Genomic DNA, 13267 nt, shown 5'->3' with positions numbered 1-13267 from the left:
TGCTTCTTTCCTTAAAAAAAAAAAAAAAAAAAAAGCTATTTGCTGCCTGAATGCAGAAATAATGCCTAGGCAGATATAGCAGCTGGAGAACAGGGAACCTAGAAGTGTGCAAGAGTATTTGGAGAATTGGGATCTCATGACATATCTCTTTCTCCAAAGCTCAGTGCTGTAGTTCCTTTTCTGGCATCATTGTTTCAGCTTCTGTACTGAGCTTTTCATATGAAAACAGGGAATTGTGCTTGTCTCTTTTTAAAAGCGTTCTGCTACGTGACTCCTAACAGCTCAATCTCAAAAACTCTGAGCTTTATAAATGCCTGTACGATTACACTGTAAACTCTTCTCCACCAGCACACACCCATAAATACCCAAAGCCCACAGTAAGGAATGTACTTCATCAATAACACAGCTCCATTGCTCCCCTACATTCACTTTTCAGAAAGTAGAGAGACAACTGCAATGAACATAAAAACATGCATCCAAGTTCACTGTTAAACATCTTATTGATGTCTTCTTATTTCTTAATGTGATACAAAAATCATGTTTCAGAATACCTAGTTAATATGGAATACACATGCTTTGTTTCATAGACGCATTTTCTCTGAACAAGGTTGTTTCTAATATTACTTAATTAAACAAAATTAAATTAATTTCTGTCTAAGAAACAAGAAACAACAGCTTCGTTGAATAAAACAATCTTCATTTTCTTGAAGCTATTTAAATTAAAAACATGAGTTTCTACAGTTGGAAAAAAACATCCATGGTTAAGATGTTTGAAGCCCATCAATCTCTTTAACCACACAGCTAATGTGTTCCTTCTGTTTTCTTTGAATGAAATCACCATGAGTGGTTAGATGTTGATTTAACATAAAGCAAATGGAAATGGGTGTTTCCTTAGTCATGTGTAGAATTTATTTTTTAAAAACAATTAGCAAGTGTTATGAGTAAGTCAATGATTTTGTCATTTCTTAAATAATGATATAGATTATAAGTCATTAAAATTGATTACTGAAGTAAACTATGTATAATGCAAATTCATATTACATTTATTTGTTAGGAACAGCTGCAGAATTCTCTTACTTTATTGATGACTTTAATTTTTTTTTTTTTTCCCAAGCGACACTTAAATCAATTACTTAGTTTAAAAGACCAGTAATTGTAGAGATATATTTCCAAAGTTTTAAGACAATACATTAGATATTTCCTATTATGATTTATATAATTTGCACTTTGTTTTTATAAATTTGTCTGCAAAAATAATTTTCTTTTTTTTTTTCTTTTTTTTTCTAAATGAAACAATCAAAATTTGTCTCTTTCAGTTTTCAGTTGAAATGGTAAGATCATATGATAGTTTGTTACTTTACCGTGTGCCAAATTAAACCGTGTCTTTATATTACACCAATTTTAGCTGTTGCTACTGTACTACACATATACAACCTCTCTGTCAGTCTTTGCTAACGTTACATCTAATTATACATTCATTGATATGTTATTCACAAGAGTATATACAGGTAGCAGGAAATGCCAGTTGCTAGTATTTAAAGTTCAGTCATTTCATAATTTCATAAAACTTCAGTAATATAAAAATAGGTTGCATAAAATCTGTGTAAACCATTTCTCATGGGACAACTGACTCTTCAGGCAATACAAAAAATTATTTATCAAGATGTTCAAACATTTTTAAATCATCCTTTTAAGAACAGGCGTATGTAAGCTGCACTTCTATGGAAACAAACAAACAAGACCTCTAATGGAGTCAACAGGATCATATTTATAGACATCATAATTTGGCTATGTTTTGCCACAAGTTAAATTATCTTTCTCAGCTGCACCTTCTCCATGTAGAAAGTAGACAGTTAAATCTCTTCCAGTTGTTACTGTCCTACAGATAGTCCCTAGAAATGCTAACTGACACACAGCCCTTGTGCTTATTTCAAAAATCACTATAAATTTGCTTTTATTTTTTCAAGGACACTATCCAGCAGGTTCACCAAAGTGATTTGAGCGCAAAGCACGCAGAATATATAGCTAAACCTGGAACATCACAAAATTTAATGTTAGTGAAAGGGGTAGATAAACATATTATTGAATGATTTTGCTAGGAGGATAACATTTCTTGTAGTGGTTTCAAGCTAGATATTTTGTGATGTTGCAGCAAAGTGAAATTTTAAGGAAAATGTACTTGTCTGTATTTACTTGTGGAGTCAATATGGAATGAGGTACATATTTTACAGGGATACAGCAAAAAACAAATAATAGGCAATTTTGATGGTGACAAGAGACTTGACTTTTTACAGTTACTTTTTTATCTTAATATTCAAATCTGGGAATAGTTGTGGCTGAGTAAAAAACAAAGGATCAGATTCAAGTATGCTAGGGGTATACGTGTATACAATTTTCCTGTTTTAAAGAAACAGATGCTGATTCATATGAAGTAAAATTAATTGCTTGAATAGTACTATTTTACTTGCCAAAATAATATACACTTCTGCTGGGGTATTCTTATATCCTACTCTGGATTTAATGAGAATTCATGAAGCATGTGCTTTTGAAACAAATGCTGAAAGGTCTCTATCTAACATTTTTACCAATTGTTTAAAACTCACTTTTACAACTTAGAGTTGTAAAACTCCATTTTTGCATGTAGAAATAAATATGCTTCCAGATGTTTTTGATGAAAATGGGGGAAAATAAACTTTAGTCCTGCAGTTGAGTCCATGTAGGAGAATACACTTCAACTTCAGCAAATATTAACACAAGGCCCAATTCTGCAGTTATTTTCAACCTTTTTCAGTGGGTTAAAAAATCTTACAGAAACCAGTAGACTTTTTTTTGCTCCAAATGGAAGAGTTCCTCTCTCTCACCTCCTCTCCAAGGAAAACTGCCAACCCCACATAATTTTTATTGTGTTCTTCACTATTTTGTGGCTAAGTCCTATTCTCATCAACCAAGCAAAAGGCTCAGGGCAACAACAGCTTATCTGTAGTTACATTCATTTGACAAAAAGTAGGATGTGTTAATGATATATATTAAAACTACGGTAAAAAAGTAGCCAATCAATATGTATATTTTTACATTTCTATGATTCCCTTTTTAAGAGTGTCTCTGTAACAGATGCACCCAATTCTCTCAATGAAAATGTTTCTAATGAAATACATGAAAATGACTTTATGATTGAATTCCAGTTGGAAATGTATAAGGGGTTATTTAGGATTCTATAAAGATAACTATATGGATATTTTCAGCAAGACAGGGCGAACAGCTATACTGGGGATGTACAAAGGACTTAAAAAAATGAGGGGAAAAATACAGAAAACCTCTTCTGCTGCATTTTGCACTCACTGTAACCCATACATTTTACTTTTAGCTATACATACTAGGGATAAAACTATCACACAGACACATGATCTTCTGTCCTCCCATGCTGAGCTGAAACTGGCCTCGGGAAGATGCTCTCAACTACGAGTGAACATCTCCTTTGGTCCTAAACGCCTGAGACTGCTCCTCCGCTGCCCAGCAGGTGCTGTGGATGGAAGAAGGCCAGCGTGGCTGTGGCATGACCGTGTGTCAGTGACTTTTAGGTACTAATCCCTGGGATTATTGCTAGCTACCCTTGAAAAATCACTGTGGTTTTGAAGAGCCCTGGACCAGTCCTATGATTCTTACTACCTCCTGTAGCAAGGTCTTAATGATCCGTTTTCCTTTTAATGTCATGTTTCTCTTAATACACGTTAAAATTTTCTTAACAGGAACACTAATTGCATAGGTATGCAGCGGAGTCCAAATGATTAAGTTAAAAAATAAACCTTTACCATTGACAAAGGTAACGACCCCAGTTTCCTGGAGTGGCGTGGGTGTTTTAAGCTGAATTGTCAATATGCTTTGGACCTGAGAGTTTAACAAGCCCTGAGTGGTCCTGCCTTGTGCCAGCGATTCTGTGGGCAGATGGAATTGAGGGGGTTTTTATTTCACTGCTGCAGCTAGAAAAGGGAGGGAATGGTTTAATAAATAAATAAATAAATAAATCAAGTGGTGGGATTATCAGGGCAGGTTTGTGCTGCTTTGATCTTCGGCTGTGCCTCCGTTTCCCCCTCTGGCCACCGCCTGGAGCAGCCCTCGGCGGGCACTGCCCGGTGCAAGAGATCCCCCCAGGTTCTCCCGTGGGCTCGTGTCCCCCAGGTCCCCCCGTGGGCCCGTGTCCCCGGCCACGCCGAGCTGCGCCCAGCCGCTGCTCCCTGACCTTGGGAGCTGCGCATCGCGCCCATCCCGAAAGGTCGGAGCGGATCCTCGCTGTTTCGCAGCAACCCAGAGGGAAACAAAACCCCCGCCACAATTCCAAATCCCCCTTTCTAGGACGGGGTTTTGGGCAGGAAAGGACCGGCGCTAGCAGCCTGCGTTCCGCAGCCGAGCCGTGAGCCAGCCGGGGCTCCCCGCCTCGCTGCCCAGGGGGCCGCCCTGCCCCTCGCGGTGTCCCTCTCGCCTCCCCGCCGATCGCCGCCACCGGGCGCTGACCGAGGGGTCCCCGGGGGGCACCCCCCGGTGAATTCACCGCTCCCGGGGGCGGCCGAGCGGGGCCCGCCTCGCAACTTTGGGCTGAGGAAAGGAAGGAAGGAGGGAAGGAGGGAAGCAGCCAGGGTACGGCCAAGGAGAAAGTGCCGCGGAGACGCCTGCCGGCCTGCAGCGCGCCAGCAGCAGCCGCGGGAGGCGGAGGGGGGGGCGGCAGGCCCCAGGGCCCCGGCCCCGAGTCCCGGGGACCCAGGGGCGGCTCCGCGGTGGCTCCGCGCCCCTCGAGGCCGGGGGCGGCCAATGCTCGCCCGGCCGCCGGTGGCGAGTAGCCGCCCGCTCGGTGCTAGCCTTAACCCCCCGGCTGGGAGAAAGGAGGGGGGAGGGAAAATAACGGGGGGGGGGCGGGGGGGGGGGAGCAGAAAGGGAGAGATTTTTGTCCTTCGCCGGTGCTGCTGTACGTGATAATATGTTTATATGATTAGCTGAGCCCAGGGGTGGGGAGCGCGGAGAGAGGGGGAGGAGATTGGAGGGGGAGGAGGCTGGAGGTGACTCCAGTTCAGCGCCGGCGGAGAGTCCGTGTCAGGACTTCGCAATCCCCAGTCACACACGGAGAGGTGCATGAGCAAAAAGGAGGCTGCGATACGATTCATTGGGATTTTTTTTTTCCTGGTGTGTATGTATTGCGTTTTTCCCATCGTTGCGCGTCTTACTCGCTCAGCGCCCGCTCTCCGGCCGCCGGCGGGGCAGCAGCACCGAGAGGACGAGGAGAAATAACGCGGAGCCGAGCCGAGCCGTGCCGGAGGCCGGAATGTCATCCGGGGAGATGTAAATCAGGTCGCTGCAAACGACAGAGACACAGGAGGGGGGGGTCGTTGTAAAATTTTTGAGTTGTTCCCCGCTACTCCCGCTGCTGGCGTCGCCTCGGTTTCCCTTCTGATCGCTGCCTAGAAAGGACTCCAAAGGCTGGGCACATACAGCGCGCTGCGCCCCTCGCCCCCTCCATTTTTTTTTTAAATTTAATTTAATTTTTTTTTCCATCGCCTGCGTGCGGGAGCCTGGCTGCATCGTGCGTTTCGTGCGGAGCGGAGCGTCGGAAGCCGCAGGAAAATGTTGACTTAGCCCCGGAGAAGCCTGCCGGCTGGCTGCGCCGAGGAGAAGCCGCCGCCCGCTGCGCGCTGCCCCAGCCCGCCGAGCCGAGCCGTGCCGCGCCGCGCCGCAGAGTCGGCCGCCTCCCGCTGCCCCACCGGCACCCAGCCCCAGCCCCGCTCCGCCGCCGCCCCGGGACTAACTCCCTCCTCCCTGCGCCCACCGGGGCGAGAGCTCCCGGCCCGCCTTCGGCTCGCAGACAGAGGTAAGCGGGGCTCCGCGCTGCTGCTGCTCCCTCCTCCGCTCGCTCCTTCTGGCGCTGCGGGGAAGCGCCGACCTGGCTCTGGGGCTGCCCGGCTGGCTGCTGCTCGGGGGGCCGTTCCCCCCGCCCCCAGCACTCGGCACACACCCGCCGGGGGCTGCCACCCCGCTCCCGGCCCCCACTGCCTGAGGAGGAGGAGGATGAAGAGGAAGGCGGGGGGGGGGGTGGGGGGAACGCGCCCCTCGGCGAGGCCCCGGCTGTGAGCAGCGGAGCCCCGCAGCGCTGCCCGGGCTCGCCCCCTCCGGCCGCTCGGCACCCGGCTGGGGGCTCCCGCAGCGCCCCCCCCGGCCTTTCCCCGCCCTCCCGCGGGCCCTGCGGCAGCCGCGGCGGCTCCGAGCCCGGCCCGCAGCGCCCGAGCCTGGCCCGGGGGGGGGCAGCGGGGCTCCCGGCCCCCGAGCAGGCCCCGGTGCCCCGGGCGCGGGGGGGAAAGTTGTGCCGGCCGGGGGAATAGCGACCTGTTGCCGGCGTGTTCGTGCGGCCCGGCCGAGCCCCCGCGGGGGGCTGGCAGCGGGAGGAGGAATAAATCGCCCTTTGTCGGATGTGGAGCGAGAGCAACTTTTTTTTTTTTTTTTTCATTTAAAATTTTCTGTTTATTTTCGCGTGTAGAGAAATCTGGGGCCATCTGGAGACAGAAAACAGAGCGTGTCATGAGGCACCGTTGCTGTGTCTGGCTCTAAAAATAACATCTTGTTGTTAGTCTGCGCTCAGCCCTGCTGGGGCTCGGGCGCGGAGCGGGGCTGTGCCGGCGCTCAGGTGCTGCGCTCCGCCGGGAGGTGCCCCGAGCGCCGCGAAGGGGTCCTGAGGAGAAAACGGGCTGCTCCTCGCTCTCCTCGGCCCCCTCCCTTTGTTACCCGCCGCTAAAAAAGGTGCCATTTCGCATCGTTCTGCCCAAATTGTTGGAATTAATGCAAGTGTGAATTCGTACCGTTTGAAGGGGGGGATATTAGCATATCAAAGGGTGCTCAGCTCCGGCTCAATTGAGAAAACTTCGGCTCGTCTTCCATTTGCTTCCCAGCGGAGGCCCAAAGGGCAGTGGGAATTCAAAAGGGGTAAAATGGGGAGGTGGATGTGGGTTATGTTGCTGAACTTTCGCTGTTTTGCGATTATGTGAGTGAAAAACAAGGTCCGGCCGCTGCAGAGCCCTTGCAAGCGCTCAGACAATTAGATCTATTGATTAATGGCTCGTTCCAGGGGGAAAAAAAGTGACCTTTTATGACAGGCACTGTTGCATGGTTTCTGATGTCTGCTGCCTGTTGGAGGATTTAGAAAGCCTTTTCTGCCGCTCTCCCGCTTTGGGGCTGGCCTGCACGCTGCTGCGCTGGGGGACTGAATGGGGAAGACCTGCTAATGACTTCGGGAAACAAATGAAATCTTGTAATGAAAGACCTCTCCCTTCCAAGCCTTTGAAACAAATACACTTCAGTCCTTAATGGGTGGGTAGGCTGGGGTAAGAGAGATTTTTATGGAGAGTTTCAAAAGAAGTTTTGAGCCCCACCAGCCATATGCTTCCATTTCCTTTTTCTTCTGAAGTAAAGTGAAAATGAGTTTGTCTTGTAATCTCATTTCATCGGTTACGTTGTGTTTGGCGAGATAACTTAATTTGCAATTAGTGTTACCCTGTAAAAATAATTTGATAATAAATATGGTAAAGCTGCTATGTCGATGGTAGCGTAGAACATCTACCACATTTAAAGTTGTTTTACATGGCTAAATATTTGCAGGTTTTTTTAGTCATTTGTTACTATTTCCTTGTGTCTGCAAGGGGATGTGGCCGGCCTAGCCTTTTATTATCTTTGCCAATCGATATTCATAATCTCCCAAACCAAAAGCCAACAAAAGGCAGTTCTCTATCAATAAGTTGGGACCTTTTCCAGGGACCAGATGTATCTTAGGGACTGTATTCTGGTTTGTGTCTCTGGCAAACAAAAACAAACAAACAAGCAAAAAGAAAATAAAAGAACTTCCTATGTCTTCGTTTCCTATTCCTTCCTTCCAAACCTTTTAGTTGAATGGTACAGATACTGAAATATGTATTTTGTGCTGTTAGAAGTGCTTGGCTTTTTGGTGGGGGTTGGTTCTCCATTAGACAGTCGGGGGGGGGGGTGTTTTTTTTTTTTTCTTTTCAAGCCATGGAAGTGATGTGCCTTTAGAGTAGGATGTCTTCACTCACGCGTCAATTTCCTTTCATTTAGTGAAGGAACCGAGCATATATGGTACGCCTTGCAAAAAACCCCTGCGATTAAATAAATAATTTAGATAGATTTCTGTTATTTCTAAATGAACGCGAACATTTGGGCATTTTGTAAACAGATGTGTTTAGTGGTCCTAAAATTGCATGTCATTACTTTCAGGTAATTTTCAGCAGTTTATTTACCTAATGTCTTCAGCTGTCTGAAGTAGTACCTTTTGGTGGTATAAAAGGAACATATTGATGTAATTGCCATTATCACACTTAAGTTGCTGTTAACTAGTCTGCTTTGAATGCAGAGTGCTGTAAAGAAAGCGCATTATCCTTACAGCTATTAGGGATAATCTAAAAATTGTCTTGAAAATGTTGCACTTCAGTTTATATGATGGCAACCCCAAATTAGACAAACCTCTGAAGTAAAAAAAAAAATGTAGTGGAAAGAAGATTTTCAACATTCAGATGACAAAATTGGACCACTTAAATAAAAATTAATGTGCTGCAGCAGCACTTCAGCTGCCATTTTCAATCACTGGGTTACTATGTGTTGGCAACAGCAAAAAAAGTGTAGACGTTCAGATAGCTCAAGGAGCTAGTAGTTGGGGGAATCAGGATGTGGAATCATGTGGGGTAGAAGAAACCAATTACTTCAGGTTTTGACTTGAGAATTTCCAGTAAACATTTTTTTCTGGCTTTTGTCTCCCCTGCTCATTAATAGACCAACATCAAAGCAGGCAACCAAACTTCCAAATGTTATAAAAACTAATGTAAAGATACAGATCTCACATGTAGTCTTGCAAGTCTTAATTTAAGTCAAGCAGTTGGAGTTTTTATTGCTGCAATTTTCACAATCAGCAGAGACATTAACACCAGGCTTCTGGGTGTTTCCCTTCTTAAAATGAGCAAGAGGAGAGCTTTAAAAAAAAAAAAACACAAAGTTTGTGTAGTTAGTCCTTATTTGATCGCTTGAGAAGCTTTCTCGATGTTTTATTTATCTCTTACAGCTTTTAATGCTTAAAGTCAGGAAAGGGGACTACTCTGGAATTCTAGTATCTAGTAAGGAGGCACCTTATGAAAATTTAAAGAAACTAGGTAGTATAGGCTTAGGAACATGTTGTTTTTATGGTCAGTAATGTGTACTGAATGACTATTTTTATTTTAAAAAATGTAGTATGTAAAGCTGGCTTTTTTTTTTTTTTAGTAGAACAGTTCTGATGAAGAAAAATGCTAGTCTCTAATTACAGCCTTTTAGAAAGGTCCATCACTTTCACTTAAGTGAATGTTAGAAAGAGAAGTCTCTAATTAGACAAAATATTTGTCTTAAGTTGAATTTACAATACATTTCTATGTAGTGTGTCATAAATTCATACAGATAACAATACCTACCCGATATAAAGAATTGTTTAGTGTTCAGAGAAGGTAGAAAAATGTCCTCTTTCCTGAATTTTGGTCTAAAAAGTTAATGTATTTCCAAGCCCATGCTCATCGTATGTCCACCTAAAATGTTGACCTGTTTGTAAGAAAATACTGCTAACTTCCACAGCTCTTCCCAAGGATTGGGCTGTGCCTTGTACTAATGGAAAAACCCCTACCAATAACTGCCTGAAGATATTTTTTGTCAAAAATTGCTGCATGTCTTCTCTGCGTTCCCACTAAGGGATGACTGATAATAGGAGAACTTGAAGTAGCGATTAATGATTCTACCTGGTGAACTGCAAGAGAAGTTAAACTACATCTGGTGTATAATTGAAATCATATTCATGCATAGGTAGACAAGCAGTCAGTTATAAAGCAATATACTTTAGAGCATAGGTTAGGGAAATTTATAGTCAGACGTGTTACTTGGAGATGTCATGTTAAACAGACTCTTTCAAAGCGTTTTTTAGGATTGATGTTTGTGATGTACAAATGTGATTCGAAATTACATGATATTCAGCTTTTAAAGTATTTATGTGCAGCTTTTAGACTTAAAAGCTGCCTTTTATTTTTTTTAACCTTCAGTTTGAAACAAGTAAAAGATTTAAGCCATCATGGTTGTAATTGCACGTCAAGAAAACTGGAAAAACAAAAAGCTATTTTAAGGCCGTTCTCAATACTCTTAACAATCATGTTTAATATTTAAATAGTTTTCCAAGATATGTGCATTTTCTTTTTAACAGTTCTGAAAATAAAAGTAGTAGATGGCTCTGTTGGAATACAGATGTAACTTGTGGCATAAGGTGAATATGTACCTGTTTTAGAAAATACTTCCAGTCTTGCTTCAACAAATATGATATTCTTTTAATCATTCTTCATATTAAAGGTGAAAGATGACAGGCTTAAAGCCCTTCTCAGTTGATTTTTTTTTGATTTCATATTTATTTTTGCCAGTGGTGTATGAGATGTGTTTCTATAGCATAGACTTTGAAGATTGCGTCACTTACTGTAAGCGATTTAGTTACAAAAATGCACTTGCTTAATGCATTTTTAGAGCATTCTCTAGGTAGAAAATGATAGTTAACCAGAAACTAATTCCATAAAGAAAAAAAAAGTCTTGTTCAAATTCAGAATTGTAGCATCTCCAGGATATAGATCGTTGTATGAAATGGAGTATTTTTATGGGTTTTAGAAGATTGTGTGATCTGCATATGTCACGATTTCTTTTCTATTTGATTTTTCACTAGGTACTGTAATGATTCAACTTACTCTAGGCTGCTATTTGCCAAAATTATTTAGGAAGGCATAATAATCAAAAACTTTGCAGGCTGACTGAAGCAAGCACAATGCTTAACACCTGCAGGTAGAGTGCAGTTTCCAACAAAATGCTATTGATTGTTATCCTGGCACAAAGCAAGCTTAAATACAGTTTGCTTAATTACAACAAAAATGTTTTTTTATGAGTAAGGTCCTTCATGTTTGGGGAGTGTTTTGTGTGTTGTCTGCTAAGTAAAATCCCATCACACTTGTATAAATTTGTCCAATTATCAGAGCACCTAAGAGGAGGAAAAAAAATCAATTTACCCTGAAAAGCACCAGAAATAAGATTACCTTGGCTAGTAGGAACTTGCCAGCACTGTCTAAATTGCTTAATATTATCAAACGCTGCCATTTTTCAAGTTCAGTAAGAAGGATATTGACTATTCTACATGTCCAGGTCTGCTATTTGGCTATTTCTCTATAAGGTATAAGCATGTCTTATTTTTGTTCCCACAATAGCAGTTACAGATAAATCGGAGGATCTAACAATAACTTTATGAAATAGATGGAATAATACCATTCACTGGAGAAATAGTATTTACTTGAGATAAGTGATCGCAACTAGTTTTTTCTCCTGTCTAGCTTGTTGTTCTTGTAACAGACGAATGTAAATACCTTAGCAGACATTTCAGAGTGAAAGGCAAGAGATAAAATGTAATTACTTTTCAGGGTGGCCCTGACGATGCCCGTGTTCTTGTCTGTAACACACACAAAAAAATCTTTGCTCATCACCTCAGCATATGAAGGCCATTGTTACCCCTGAATATAAAAATATTTTCTGATTTTTAATGTTGACCTCAGTATTTATCTTCAGCTCTTCTTTGTAAGCTGGAATCCTTATAGCCGTAAATTGTAGTCACTGTTATCCAACCGAGCATTTAATAGAGCACCTAATGGACTCTGCTCCTGTATTTTTCTTGAATGCATAACATCTTGCTTCATTCAGTCACCAAAACCAACTTTGCTACAAGGACAGGCAACACGACAAGTTAGAATCAATGGACCATTTGTAGGTCACAAAGTCAGTTTACTGGAATTTCAGAGGAAACTGGTTGAAAAGAGAGGACAAATGTCACTTTGAATAGAGATGTTTAAATCAGACTTCTGCCTTAGGGTAAAATTTAGGTCTGTTGTAGCCTAGATGTAATGTCTCCCTCTACAGAGCACAGCATTAATCATGGCTTGACAAGTGATCATGGGCTGAGAAAAATAGGGCCTGTCTTGGTTGTGTGTGTTTTTTTTTTGTTTTTTTTTTCTCCTAATCTTAATCTCTTAGGAGCACATTATAAACACAAACATTTACACAAAAAGATTTAAGTATCGGTGCCTGTATTTCAGTAGTGGAAGGAGCTAGCTTCAGAGAAAATCTAGTTAGAGCTATTGAGAAGCTACTTAGGTTTCTTAGGTAGACGCAATATTAGGAATATTTCCTTCTAAAGTCATGGAGATTTTTGTTGTAGGAAATTCATAGTCCATTTTTACTCCATTACATCATACAAATACAGTAGAGTCTGGGTCTGTCTGTTTTGTCCCGTGATGTATTAAATACGTCTGAAACAACTGTTTTGGTTTTTGTTCATTTGTTTTGTTTAAACAGCATTCTAGAATGTGTTTGACACCTAACAGAGATGCTTCCTTTTCCCCAAAATGGCAATACGGGGTGACAGTGGTATCCTTTTTATACAGTGCCGATTGACTTGATGTTGATCAATGTATATGTGTTTTTTATACTATGCTTTTTTCTATATACCGTGTTTATATTTTAATGATAAGTTACTTGGCCACAACGAGCTACAAATGCTTGAATAAAATAACAGGAATGAAGGCTGCTATTTAAGATCCTGAGTTCTGATACTGTGCAGATAAAAGTGAGTTTAATATTTTAATTCTTAAATTAGGGATGCGTCGATGCACAGATTAGGTGTAGGGAGCACTCATACCTTTTAAAGAAGATTGGTAAAGAATTAACTCCGTGAAGAAGGGAATCTCTCTATTTCTTAGGTTTCTTTGCTGTTTTCTGCAGTGGGATCAGTACAGGGAGCGGCTCTAGCATTCCATAGGTACACTTTGTAGAGAGGTGTACCTTTTAAAGGTACAATTAGATTCGTATCTGCAACTGTTGAAAAAATAGATAATATCAGTCAAGGAGCACCAAAACAAATAATCACTGGAGAATTGTGCGTTAAAAATTATGCTACCTCTGTTTATTTAGTTGCCTCTGGATGTGATAAAATCCCAAATCGCTCGTTTCGGGGAGGCTGCTGCTTTCTTTTTTGCCCTCTGTTGGTATTTTCATATCAGTCCACACCTCAAACCGATTATTGCTCTGAATCTAGATGACAGAATAATCTAACACCGATTACTGTTAAAAATTGTTTCTGGCAGCTAGGGAGGGGATGACCGACCTTGTTCCTGACGGTAATACTTGCCTTGCT

General features: G+C 42.5%; 1 protein-coding gene across 40 annotated transcripts in view; it reads left to right on the top strand.

Moving 5' to 3' along the window:
- Positions 1 to 13267, top strand: part of ADGRL2 (adhesion G protein-coupled receptor L2) — a 385925-nt gene that overhangs the window by 223178 nt on the left and 149480 nt on the right. For 7 of the 40 annotated variants that reach the window (XM_040564892.1, XM_040564889.1, XM_040564887.1 and 4 more), the window contains exon 1: positions 5000 to 5854. The exons of 6 other annotated variants lie outside the window; for them this stretch is intronic. The gene's annotated coding sequence lies outside the window, so the exon portion shown is untranslated. Of the gene's footprint in view, positions 1 to 4792; positions 5855 to 13267 lie in introns of those variants that run through there. 27 more of the 40 variants (XM_040564885.1, XM_040564897.1, XM_040564891.1 and 24 more) reach the window with 9 other exon arrangements.

The sequence above is a fragment of the Cygnus olor genome, chromosome 8, assembly GCF_009769625.2.
Source record: "Cygnus olor isolate bCygOlo1 chromosome 8, bCygOlo1.pri.v2, whole genome shotgun sequence".
In the NCBI taxonomy this organism is placed as follows: Eukaryota; Metazoa; Chordata; class Aves; order Anseriformes; family Anatidae; genus Cygnus; species Cygnus olor.
The sequence above is the reverse complement of the archived record's forward strand: the minus strand, read 5'-3'. Positions and strand labels throughout refer to the sequence as shown.